General features: G+C 49.4%; 1 protein-coding gene across 5 annotated transcripts in view; it reads left to right on the forward strand.

The window, feature by feature from the left end:
- Positions 1-14,226, forward strand: part of RAPGEF1 (Rap guanine nucleotide exchange factor 1) — a 259,536-nt gene that overhangs the window by 37,924 nt on the left and 207,386 nt on the right. The gene's annotated exons all lie outside the window — the stretch shown is intronic.

The raw sequence follows: 14,226 nt of genomic DNA on the forward strand, positions 1-14,226 counted from the left end.
ATGCGTACCTCCACGTTCCAATTTACCCCTCACACCAGGGGTACCTCAGGTTCGTTGTACAAAACTGTCACTATCAGTTTCAGACGCTGCCGTTCGGATTGTCCACGGCACCTCGGGTCTTTACAAAGGTAATGGCCGAGATGATGATTCTTCTTCGAAGAAAAGGCGTATTAATTATCCCATACTTGGACGATCTCCTAATAAGGGCAAGGTCCAGAGAACAGCTAGAGAGGGGATTAGCACTGTCTCAAGAAGTGCTAAAACAGCACGGCTGGATTCTGAATATTCCAAAATCCCAGTTAATGCCGACAACTCGTCTGCTGTTCCTAGGGATGATTCTGGACACGGTTCAGAAAAAGGTTTTTCTCCCGGAGGAAAAAGCCAAGGAGTTGTCCGAGCTTGTCAGGAACCTCCTAAAACCAGGAAAGGTGTCTGTACATCAATGCACAAGAGTCCTGGGAAAAATGGTGGCTTCTTACGAAGCAATTCCATTCGGCAGATTCCATGCACGAATTTTCCAGAGGGATCTGTTAGACAAATGGTCAGGGTCGCATCTTCAGATGCACCAGCGGATAACCCTGTCTCCAAGGACAAGGGTATCTCTTCTGTGGTGGTTGCAGAGTGCTCATCTATTGGAGGGCCGCAGATTCGGCATACAGGATTGGATCCTGGTGACCACGGACGCCAGCCTGAGAGGCTGGGGAGCAGTCACACAAGGAAGAAACTTCCAGGGAGTGTGGACGAGCCTGGAAACGTCTCTTCACATAAACATTCTGGAACTAAGAGCAATCTACAATGCTCTAAGCCAGGCAGAACCTCTGCTTCAAGGAAAACCGGTGTTGATCCAGTCGGACAACATCACGGCAGTCGCCCATGTGAACAGACAGGGCGGCACAAGAAGCAGGAGTGCAATGGCAGAAGCTGCAAGGATTCTTCGCTGGGCAGAGAATCATGTGATAGCACTGTCAGCAGTGTTCATCCCGGGAGTGGACAACTGGGAAGCAGACTTCCTCAGCAGACACGACCTTCACCCGGGAGAGTGGGGACTTCATCCGGAAGTCTTCCACATGCTGGTAACCCGTTGGGAAAGACCAATGGTGGACATGATGGCATCTCGCCTCAACAAAAAACTGGACAGGTATTGCGCCAGGTCAAGAGATCCGCAGGCAATAGCTGTGGACGCGCTGGTAACGCCTTGGGTGTACCAGTCGGTGTATGTGTTTCCTCCTCTGCCTCTCATACCAAAAGTATTGAGAATTATACGGCAAAGAGGCGTAAGAACGATACTAGTGGTTCCGGATTGGCCAAGAAGGACTTGGTACCCGGAACTTCAAGAGATGATCACGGAAGATCCGTGGCCTCTACCTCTAAGGAGGGACTTGCTTCAGCAGGGTCCCTGTCTGTTTCAAGACTTACCGCGGCTGCGTTTGACGGCATGGCGGTTGAACGCCGGATCCTAAAGGAAAAAGGCATGCCGGAAGAAGTCATTCCTACTTTGATTAAAGCAAGGAAGGAAGTAACCGTGCAACACTATCACCGCATTTGGCGAAGATATGTTGCGTGGTGCGAGGATCGGAGTGCTCCGACGGAGGAATTTCAACTGGGTCGATTCCTACATTTCCTGCAATCAGGATTGTCTATGGGTCTCAAATTGGGATCTATTAAGGTTCAAATTTCGGCCCTGTCGATTTTCTTTCAAAAAGAATTGGCTTCAGTTCCTGAAGTCCAGACTTTTGTTAAGGGAGTGCTGCATATACAGCCTCCTGTGGTGCCTCCAGTGGCACCGTGGGATCTCAATGTGGTTTTGGAATTTCTAAAATCTCATTGGTTTGAACCACTAAAAAAGGTGGATTTAAAATATCTCACATGGAAAGTGACCATGTTACTAGCCCTGGCTTCGGCCAGGAGAGTGTCAGAACTGGCAGCTTTATCTTACAAAAGCCCATATCTGATTTTCCATTCGGACAGGGCAGAACTGCGGACTCGTCCGCATTTTCTCCCTAAGGTGGTGTCAGCATTTCATCTGAACCAGCCTATTGTAGTGCCTGCGGCTACAAGTGACTTGGAGGACTCCAAGTTACTGGACGTTGTCAGAGCATTAAAAATATATATTGCAAGGACAGCTGGAGTCAGAAAATCTGACTCGTTGTTTATATTGTATGCACCCAACAAGATGGGTGCTCCTGCGTCTAAGCAGACGATTGCTCGTTGGATCTGTAGCACAATCCAACTTGCACATTCTGTGGCAGGCCTGCCACAGCCTAAATCTGTAAAGGCCCACTCCACAAGGAAGGTGGGCTCATCTTGGGCGGCTGCCCGAGGGGTCTCTGCATTACAACTTTGCCGAGCAGCTACGTGGTCAGGGGAGAACACGTTTGTAAAATTTTACAAATTTGATACTCTGGCTAAGGAGGACCTGGAGTTCTCTCATTCGGTGCTGCAGAGTCATCCGCACTCTCCCGCCCGTTTGGGAGCTTTGGTATAATCCCCATGGTCCTTTCAGGAACCCCAGCATCCACTAGGACGATAGAGAAAATAAGAATTTACTTACCGATAATTCTATTTCTCGGAGTCCGTAGTGGATGCTGGGCGCCCATCCCAAGTGCGGATTATCTGCAATAATTGTACATAGTTATTGTTAACTAATTCGGGTTATTGTTAGGAAGCCATCTTTCAGAGGCTCCTCTGTTATCATACTGTTAACTGGTTTTGATCACAAGTTGTACGGTGTGATTGGTGTGGCTGGTATGAGTCTTACCCGGGATTCAAAATTCCTCCCTTATTGTGTACGCTCGTCCGGGCACAGTACCTAACTGGCTTGGAGGAGGGTCATAGGGGGAGGAGCCAGTGCACACCACCTGATCGGAAAGCTTTACTTTTGTGCCCTGTCTCCTGCGGAGCCGCTATTCCCCATGGTCCTTTCAGGAACCCCAGCATCCACTACGGACTCCGAGAAATAGAATTATCGGTAAGTAAATTCTTATTTTTATCTACAGCACATGTGCCGCTACAGCAGTTACGTAGCTCTATAGCCTACATATTATATTCATTCAAATGTTTTCTGTTCCTTTTTTGAATTAAATGAAAGTCATGCTTGTATTGTAGTCACAGGAATTTACCCCCACCCCTGTTTTGTAATGAATTGTCTACGGGAGGACTATAGTTGTAATTGTCTATGAGAGGACTATACGCATCAATTTCACAGTGGAGCAAAGTGATAAATGGATGTAAGGCCATTGGGTAATTCACAGCTCGGGAAGAGTGCTCTCCTGCATGTCAAATCTTTTGCTCAAGAATCTGTTTTCATTCCGAACTCTCAACAGGTGCTGAAACCACATGAGAGCAAGAACCTGAGGCTCTCACCAGCAACAGTCTGTTTGGGGGGGAGCAGTTGGGCAGCACACTGGCGCCAGTTATGATCCACGAGTGGGGATGTTTGGCAGAAGGATAATTGCACCAGCTGAGGCGGTCTTTGGTGAGGGAAACTAATCTCTGAGGCATTTCTAACGTAGCAGCTCTCTGCGTTGTAATACTGAAACACGACTACTGCTAAAAATAAAGTGCAGTTGTATGGTAGGCTCACATGAACCAAATTGGAAATAACAACATAGAAACATAAAATTTGACGGCAGATAAGAACTACTTGGCCTATCTAGTCTGCCCCTTTTTTTTTTTTTTTCTCTAACGTCCTAGTGGATGCTGGGGACTCCGTAAGGACCATGGGGAATAGACGGGCTCCGCAGGAGACATGGGCACTTTAAGAAAGAATTTAGATTCTGGTGTGCTCTGGCTCCTCCCTCTATGCCCCTCCTCCAGACCTCAGTTTGAATCTGTGCCCGGACGAGCTGGGTGCTGTTCAGTGAGCTCTCCTGAGCTTGCTGTAAGAAAGTATTTTGTTAGGTTTTTTATTTTCAGGGAGCTCTGCTGGCAACAGACTCCCTGCATCGTGGGACAGAGGGGAGAGAAGCAGCCCTACTCTCTGAAGATAGGTCCTGCTTCTTAGGCTACTGGACACCATTAGCTCCAGAGGGATCGTACACAGGATCTCGCCCTCGTCGTCCGATCCCAGAGCCGCGCCGCCGTCCCCCTCGCAGAGCCGGAAGACAGAAGCCGGGTGAGCATAAGAAGCAAGAAGACTTCGAAATCGGCGGCAGAAGACTCCAGTCTTCATATGAGGTAGCGCACAGCACTGCAGCTGTGCGCCATTGCTCCCACACACACCTCACATACTCCGGTCACTGTAGAGGGTGCAGGGCACAGGGGGGGCGCCCTGGGCAGCAATTGGGACCTCTTTGGCAAAAGTACACATATATACAGTTGGGCACTGTATATATGTATGAGCCCCCGCCAAGAAAATGTATATTTAAGCGGGACAGAAGCCCGCCGTCGAGGGGGCGGGGCTTCTTCCTCAGCACTCACCAGCGCCATGTTTTTCTCCACAGCACCGCTGAGAGGAAGCTCCCCAGCCTCTCCCCTGCAGATACACGGTAGAAGAGGGTAAAAAGAGAGGGGGAGGGGGGGGGGGCACATAATTAGGCGCAAAAATCATTATAAACAACAGCTACTGGGTTAACATTAAGTTACTGTGTTATTCCTGGGTTAATAGCGCTGGGGTGTGTGCTGGCATACTCTCTCTCTGTCTCTCCAAAGGGCCTTGTGGGGGAATTGTCTTCAGATAAGCATTCCCTGAGTGTGTGGTGTGTCGGTACGTGTGTGTCGACATGTCTGAAGTAAAAGGCTCCCCTAAGGAGGAGATGGAGCAAATATGTGTGTGAGGGGTGTCTCCGTCGACAACGCCGACACCTGTTTGGATATGTGTAATTAAGTGCTAAGGTGAATTTATTGCACAAAAGATTAGAGAACAGACAGGGAATCTACCCATGTCTGTCCCTATGTCGCAGAGACCTTCAGAGTCTCTCAATGCTCACTATCCATAATAATAGACATTGATATCGACACGGAGTCTGACTCCAGTGTCGACTACGATAATGCAAAGTTACAGCCAAAATGGCAGGAAAGTATTCAATATATGATTATTGTAATAAAAGATGATTTGCATATCACTGATGACTCATCTGTCCCTGACACAAGGGTACACATGTTTAAGGGGAAGACAGCTGAGGTAAATTTCCCTCCTCTCGTGATGAAAAAGAGCGGAAATCTCCAGACAAGAGACTGCAGTTTCCCACAAAGAATTCTCAGGGAGTATCCTTCCCCTACTAGGGCCAGGATACGATGGGAATCTTCCCCTAGGGTGTCACGTTTGCCCAAAAGGTAGCCCTGACTTAACCGCTATCCTCAGGGATCCTGCAGATAGCGTGCACATTATGGTACACTACTCAGACCGGCGATTGTGTCCGCATGGGTTTATAGCGCTGTAGCAGCGTGGACAGGTACCTTATCAGCAGAGATTGAGACCCTAGTATTTATATATTTCTCTGACGTCCTATTAGATGCTGGGGACTCCGTAAGGACCATGGGGAATAGACGGCTCCGCAGGAGACTGGGCACAATTAAAGAAAGATTCAGGACTATCTGGTGTGCACTGGCTCCTCCCCCTATGACCCTCCTCCAGACCTCAGTTAGATTTCTGTGCCCGGCCGAGCTGGATGCACACTAGGAGGCTCTCCTGAGCTCCTAGAAAGAAAGTATATTTTAGGTTTTTTATTTTACAGTGAGACCTGCTGGCAACAGGCTCACTGCAACGAGGGACTAAGGGGAGAAGAAGCGAACCTACCTAACTGGTGGTAGCTTGGGCTTCTTAGGCTACTGGACACCATTAGCTCCAGAGGGATCGCACACAGGACCCGACCTCGTCGTCCGGTCCCGGAGCCGCGCCGCCGTCCCCCTTACAGAGCCAGAAGCAAGAAGTGTCCGGAAAATCGGCGGCTGAAAACTTCTGTCTTCTCCAAGGTAGCGCACAGCACTGCAGCTGTGCGCCATTGCTCCTCATGCACACCACACACTCCGGTCACTGATGGGTGCAGGGCGCTGGGGGGGGGGGCGCCCTGAGCAGCAATATTAACACCTTGGCTGGCAAAACTGACACCATATATAGCCCTAGAGGTTATATAGGTGTAAATTACCCCTGCCAGATTTACACAAACAGCGGGAGAAAGCCCACCGAAAAAGGGGCGGAGCCATCTTCCTCAGCACACTGGCGCCATTTTCCCTCACAGCTCCGCTGGAAGGATCGCTCCCTGGCTCTCCCCTGCAGTCCTGCACTACAGAAAGGGTAAAAAAGAGAGGGGGGGCAATAAATTTAGGCGCAGTATATATAATACAAGCAGCTATAGGGGAAAACACTCTGTATAGTGATATCCCTGTGTTATATAGCGCTCTGGTGTGTGCTGGCATACTCTCCCTCTGTCTCCCCAAAGGGCTTTGTGGGGTCCTGTCCTCTGTAAGAGCATTCCCTGTGTGTGTGCTGTGTGTCGGTACTGTTGTGTCGACATGTATGATGAGGATAATGATGTGGAGGCAGAGCAAATGCCTGTGAATGTGATGTCACCCCCTGCGGGGTCGACACCTGTGTGGATGGACTAATGGAAGGAATTACGTGACAGTGTCAGCTCCTTACATAAAAGGTTTGACGACATAGGACAGCCGGCTACTCAGCTTGTGCCTGTCCAAGCGTCTCAAATGTCATCAGGGGCTTTAAAACGCCCGCTACCTCAGATGGCAGACACAGATGTTGACACGGATACCGACTCCAGTGTCGACGACGATGAGACTAGTGTACCTTCCAATAGGGCCACCCGTTACATGATTGAGGCAATGAAAAATGTATTACACATTTCTGATAGTACCCCAGGTACCACAAAAAAGGGTATTATGTTTGGTGAGAAAAAACTACCAGTAGTTTTTCCTGCATCTGAGGAATTAAATGAGGTGTGTGAGGAAGCGTGGACTTCCCCCGATAAGAAATTGATAATTTCTAAACGGTTATTGGCAGCGTACCCTTTCCCTCCAGAGGATAGGTCACGTTGGGAAACACCCCCTAGGGTAGATAAAGCGCTTACACGTTTATCAAAAAAGGTGGCACTACCGTCTCCGGATACGGCCGCCCTAAAGGAACCTGCTGAGAGAAAGCAGGAGGCTACCCTAAAAGCTATATATACACACACGGGCATTATATTGCGACCAGCGATTGCATCGGCATGGATGTGCAGTGCTGCTGCTGCGTGGTCAGATTCCCTGTCGGATAATATTCATACTCTGGATAGGGACAATATTTTGCTGACAATAGAGCATATAAAAGACGCTGTCTTATACATGCGTGATGCACAGAGGGATATTTGCCGGCTGGCATCAAAAATAAGCGCAATGTCCATTTCCGCCAGAAGGGGGTTATGGACTCGGCAGTGGTCAGGTGATGCCGATTCAAAAAGGCACATGGAAGTTTTGCCTTATAAGGGGGTGGAACTGTTTGGGGATGGTCTTTCAGATCTCGTTTCCACAGCTACGGCTGGGAAATCGACATTTTTGCCACAGGCTACCCCACAGCAAAAGAAAGCACCGTATTATCAAGTACAGTCCTTTCGGCCCCATAAAAACGAGGGCTAGAGGCGCATCCTTTCTGCCGAGAGGCAAAGATAGAGGGAAAAAAACTGCAGCATACAGCCAGTTCCCAAGAGCAGAAGTCCTCCCCCGCGTCCGGTAAGTCCACAGCATGACACTGGGGCTTCACAGGCGGACCCGGGTACGGTGGGGGCCCGTCTCAGAAATTTCAGCGCACAGTGGGCTCTCTCACAGGTGGATCCCTGGATCCTTCAAGCAGTATCTCAGGGGTACAGGCTGTAATTCGAGGCGTCTCCCCCCCGCCGTTTCCTAAAATCTGCCTTACCAGCAACTCCCTCTGCCAGGGAGGCAGTGTTGGTGGCTATCCAAAAACTGTATTCACAGCAAGTGATTGTCAAGGTACCCCTCCTTCAACAAGGAAAGGGTTACTATTCCACAATGTTTGTGGTACCGAAACCGGACGGTTCGGTGAGACCCATCTTAAATTTAAAATCCTTGAACACATATATCAAAAGATTCAAGTTCAAGATGGAATCGCTCAGGGCGGTTATTGCGAGCCTGGACGAGGGGGATTACATGGTCTCCCTGGACATCAAGGATGCCTACCTGCATGTCCCCATTTACCCTCCTCACCAGGAGTACCTCAGGTTTGTGGTACAGGACTGTCACTATCAGTTCCAGACGCTGCCGTTTGGGTTATCCACGGCACCGAGGGTCTTTACCAAGGTAATGGCCGAAATGATGATACTCCTTCGGAAGAAGGGGGTTTTAATTATCCCGTACTTGGACGATCTCCTGATAAAGGCGAGGTCCAAGGAACAGTTGGTAGTGGGGGTAGCACTTTCTCGGGAAGTGCTGCAACAGCACGGCTGGATTCTCAATATCCCAAAGTCACAGCTGGTCCCGACGACACGTCTTCTGTTCCTGGGAATGATTCTGGACGCAGACCAGAAAAAAGTGTTTCTTCCTGTGGAAAAAGCCGAGGAGTTGTCATCTCTAGTCAGAAACCTACTAAAACCAGGACAGGTGTCGGTACATCAATGCACGCGAGTCCTGGGAAAAATGGTAGCTTCCTACGAAGCAATTCCATTCGGAAGGTTCCACGCAAGTATTTTCCAGTGGGACCTGTTGGACCGATGGTCCGGGTCGCATCTCCAGATGCAGCAGCGGATAACCCTGTCGGCAAGGACCAGGGTGTCACTACTGTGGTGGCTGCAGAGGGCTCATCTACTAGAGGGCCACAGATTCGGAATACAGGACTGGGTCCTGGTAACCACGGATGCCAGCCTTCGGGGCTGGGGAGCAGTCACACAGGGAAGAAATTTCCAAGGGCTGTGGTCAAATCAGGAGATTTCACTACACATAAATATCCTGGAGCTAAGAGCCATTTACAATGCCCTATGCCAAGCAAGTCCTCTGCTTCAAAACAAACCGGTTCTGATCCAATCAGACAACATCACGGCGGTCGCCCATGTAAACAGACAGGGCGGCACAAGAAGCAGGAGGGCAATGGCAGAAGCCACAAGGATTCTCCGATGGGCGGAAAATCACGTGCTAGCACTGTCAGCAGTGTTCATTCCGGGTGTGGACAACTGGGAAGCAGACTTCCTCAGCAGACGCGACCTTCACCCGGGAGAGTGGGGGCTTCATCCAGAAGTCTTCCGATTGATTGTAAACCGTTGGGAAAGACCACAGGTGGATATGATGGCGTCCCGCCTCAACAAAAAGCTAAAAAGATATTGCGCCAGGTCAAGGGACCCTCAGGCGATAGCTGTGGACGCTCTAGTGACACCGTGGGTGTACCAGTCGGTTTACGTGTTTCCTTTCTCTGCCTCTTATTCCCAAGGTGCTGAGAATAATACGAAGGGGAAGAGTGAGAACTATACTTGTGGTTCCGGATTGACCAAGAAGAACTTGGTACCCGGAACTTCAAGAGATGCTCTCAGAGGACCCATGGCCTCTACCGCTAAGGCGGGACCTGCTGCAGCAGGGGCCCTGCCTGTTCCAAGACTTACCGCGGCTGCGTTTGACGGCATGGCGGTTGAACGCCGGATCCTGAAGGAAAAAGGTATTCCGGAGGAAGTCATTCCTACCCTGATCAAGGCCAGGAAGGATGTGACTGCAACCCACTATCACCGCATTTGGCGGAAATATGTGGCTTGGTGTGAGGCCAGGAAGGCCCCAACGGAGGAATTTCAACTGGGTCGTTTCCTGCATTTCCTGCAAGCAGGGGTGACGATGGGCCTCAAATTGGGGTCCATTAAGGTCCAGATTTCGGCTCTGTCGATTTTCTTTCAAAAGGAACTGGCTTCGTTGCCTGAAGTTCAGACTTTTGTCAAGGGAGTTCTGCATATTCAGCCTCCTTACGTGCCTCCTGTGGCACCTTGGGATCTCAATGTGGTTTTGGGATTCCTGAGGTCACATTGGTTCGAGCCACTTAAAACCGTGGATTTGAAATATCTCACGTGGAAAGTGGTCATGTTGTTGGCCTTGGCTTCGGCCAGGCGTGTATCAGAATTGGCGGCTTTGTCATGTAAAAGCCCTTATCTGATTTTTCATATGGATAGGGCAGAATTGAGGACCCGTCCCCAGTTTCTCCCTAAGGTGGTATCAGCTTTTCATTTGAACCAACCTATTGTGGTGCCTGCGGCTACTAAAGACTTGGAGGCTTCCAAGTTGTTGGACGTAGTCAGGGCCCTGAAAATTTATGTTTCCAGGACAGCTGGCGTCCGAAAGACTGACTCGCTTTTTATCCTGCATGCGCCCAACAAGTTGGGTGCACCTGCTTCAAAGCAGACTATTGCTCGCTGGATCTGTAGTACGATTCAGCTTGCACATTCTGCGGCTGGACTGCCGCATCCTAAATCAGTGAAAGCCCATTCCACGAGGAAGGTGGGCTCTTCTTGGGCGGCTGCCCGAGGGGTCTCGGCTTTACAACTTTGCCGAGCAGCTACTTGGTCGGGGTCAAACACATTTGCTAAATTCTACAAGTTTAACACTCTGGCTGAGGAGGACCTAGAGTTTGCCCATTCGGTGCTGCAGAGTCATCCGCACTCTCCCGCCCGTTTGGGAGCTTTGGTATAATCCCCATGGTCCTTACGGAGTCCCAGCATCCACTTAGGACGTCAGAGAAAATAAGATTTTACTCACCGGTAAATCTATTTCTCGTAGTCCGTAGTGGATGCTGGGCGCCCATCCCAAGTGCGGATTGTCTGCAATACTTGTACATAGTTATTGGCTCAACAATAACCCTTTAGTTAAACATCTGTTGAGAGGCTCAGTTATTGTTCATACTATTAACTGGGTATAGTATCACGAGTTATACGGTGTGATTGGTGTGGCTGGTATGAGTCTTACCCGGGATTCAAAATCCTTCCTTATTGTGTCAGCTCTTCCAGGCACAGTATCCTAACTTAGGTCTGGAGGAGGGTCATAGGGGGAGGAGCCAGTGCACACCAGTTAGACCAAAAGCTTTCTTTTAGTTGTGCCCAGTCTCCTGCGGAGCCGCTATTCCCCATGGTCCTTACAGAGTCCCAGCATCCACTACGGACTACGAGAAATAGATTTACCGGTGAGTAAAATCTTATTATTTGTATGTGTGTGTGTATATCTCAAGGGATAGAGAATGCATTTGAAACCTCATCCCCTTGTCATTCCAGCAGCTGTATGATTGCACACACACATTGTCCTTCTCACAGGGGACCGAGTGTCTGGAGGGAAAGTGTCGTCTCTGCTTTATACTAATTGGCAGCGTTGTGTCAACAGGGACCATTTGCTCCAGACTGTTGCACAGACTCGTTGCAAGTTGGGGCAGATTTCTACTTCTAGTTTTCCGGTTTTGTTTAGCAGGAAATGGTTTTATTTACCTGGTAGATGTTTATTACCAGTTATTTACATAGCGCACACACATTCCGCAGCGCTTTACAGAGAATATTTGCCCATTCACGAGTCACTGCCCCATTGGAGCTTACAATCTATATTCCCTATCACATGTACACTTGCACACATTCACGCTAGTGATAATTTTGTTGGGAGCCAGTTAACCTACCAGTATATTGATAATGTCGATTTTATATTAAAACAGAAAGCTATACCTTTAAACACACTTTTACCTGGAGCTGCTGCGGCCGCTAGACTTAATATGCACTCTACGTACCTTTTACGCTATTTGCGTACAGAGTCCTGTACCTTGTACGGACTTAGCGTACAAACGCCGCGCTGGGGGTACAAAGTACACACAGCGCGCACACACCCAGAGATACACTTTAAACCTTTGATTGATAATGCAATGCAATGATATTACACTTTAAACCTTATGCAGCAATGCACTGCAATGATGCTATTACACTTTCTCTAACGTCCTAGTGGATGCTGGGACTCCGTCAGGACCATGGGGAATAGCGGGCTCCGCAGGAGACAGGGCACATCTAAATAAAGCTTTTAGGATCACATGGTGCGTACTGGCTCCTCCCCCTATGACCCTCCTCCAAGCCTCAGTTAGGTTTTTGTGCCCGTCCGAAAAGGGTGCAATCTAGGTGGCTCTCCTAAAGAGCTGCTTAGAAAAAGTTTTTTTTAGGTTTAAATCTCAGTGAATCCTGCTGGCAACAGGATCACTGCATCGAGGGACTTAGGGGAGAGATTTCCAACTCACCTGCGTGCAGGATGGATTGGAGTCTTAGGCTACTGGACACTTAGCTCCAGAGGGAGTCGGAACACAGGTCCTCCTGGGGTTCGTCCCGGAGCCGCGCCGCCGATCCCCCTTACAGACGCTGAAGACGGAGGTCCGGAAAGCAGGCGGCAGAAGACTCCTCAGTCTTCATGAAGGTAGCGCACAGCACTGCAGCTGTGCGCCATTGTTGCTACACGTCTCACTGATTCAGTCACGGAGGGTGCAGGGCGCTGCTGGGGGCGCCCTGGGCAGCAATATTAAATACCTTTAGTGGCAAAATAAATACATCAATATAGCCATTAAGGCTATATGTATGTATTTAACCCAGGCCAGTTTTCTTAAAACCCGGGAGAAAAGCCCACCGAAAAAGGGGCGGAGCTTATTCTCCTCGGCACTCAGCGCCATTTTCCTGCTCAGCTCCGCTGGTGAGGAAGGCTCCCAGGACTCTCCCCTGCACTGCACTACAGAAACAGGGTAACAAAGAGAAGGGGGGCATAATTTGGCGATATTGATATATTAAAAGCGCTTATATCAAAAACAACACCTTCTAGGGTTGTTTATATACATTTATAGCGTTTTTGGTGTGTGCTGGCAAACTCTCCCTCTGTCTCCCCAAAGGGCTAAGAGGGTCCTGTCTTCGATTAGAGCATTCCCTGTGTGGCTGCTGTGTGTCGGTACATGTGTGTCGACATGTATGAGGACGATGTTGGTGTGGAGGCAGAGCAATTGCCGGTAATGGTGATGTCACCCCCTAGGGAGTCGACACCGGAATGGATGGCTTTAGTTATGGAATTACGTGATAATGTTAGCACATTACAAAAGTCAGTTGACGAAATGAGACGGCCGGAAAACCAGTTAGTACCGGCTCAGGCGTCTCAGACACCGTCAGGGGCTGTAAAACGTCCCTTACCTCAGTCAGTCGACACGGGTACCGACACAGATGAATCTAGTGTCGACGGTGAAGAAACAAACGTATTTTCCAATAGGGCCACACGTTATATGATCACGGCAATGAAGGAGGCTTTGCAGATCTCTGATACTGCTGGTACCTCAAAAAGGGGTATTATGTGGGGGGTGAAAAAACTACCTGTAGCTTTTCCAGAATCAGAGGAATTGAATGACGTGTGTGACGAAGCGTGGGTTAACCCAGATAGAAAACTGCTAATTTCCAAGAAGTTATTGGCATTATACCCTTTCCCACCAGAGGTTAGGGCGCGCTGGGAAACACCCCCTAGGGTGGATAAGGCGCTCACACGTTTATCAAAGCAAGTGGCGTTGCCGTCTCCTGATACGGCCGCCCTCAAGGATCCAGCAGATAGGAGGCTGGAAACTACACTGAAGAGTATATACACACATACTGGTGTTATACTGCGACCGGCAGTAGCCTCAGCCTGGATGTGCAGTGCTGGGGTAGTGTGGTTGGATTCTCTGACTGAAAATATTGATACCCTGGATAGGGACAGTATTTTATTGACTCTAGAGCAATTAAAGGATGCTTTTCTTTATATGCGAGATGCTCAGAGGGATATTTGTACTCTAGCATCAAGAGTAAGCGCGATGTCCATATCTGCCAGAAGAAGTTTATGGACGCGACAGTGGTCAGGTGATGCGGATTCCAAAAGGCATATGGAAGTATTGCCATATAAAGGAGAGGAATTATTTGGGGTCGGTCTTTCGGACCTGGTGGCCACGGCAACTGCCGGCAAATCCACTTTTTTACCTCAGACCCCCTCCCAACAGAAAAAGACACCGTCTTTTCAGCCGCAGTCCTTTCGCTCCTATAAAAACAAGCGACCAAAAGGACAGTCTTATCTGCCGCGAGGCAGAGGAAAGGGTAAGAGAGGGCAGCAAGCAGCCCCTGCCCAGGACCAGAAGCCCGCCCCGGGTTCTACAAAGCCATCAGCATGACGCTGGGGCTTTACAAGCGGACTCAGGAGCGGTGGGGGGTCGACTCAAGATTTTCAGCAATCAGTGGGCTCGCTCACAAGTGGACCCGTGGATCCTGCAGATAATATCTCAGGGTTACATGTTGGAGT

This window comes from Pseudophryne corroboree, chromosome 8, assembly GCF_028390025.1.
Source record: "Pseudophryne corroboree isolate aPseCor3 chromosome 8, aPseCor3.hap2, whole genome shotgun sequence".
Classification (NCBI taxonomy): Eukaryota; Metazoa; Chordata; class Amphibia; order Anura; family Myobatrachidae; genus Pseudophryne; species Pseudophryne corroboree.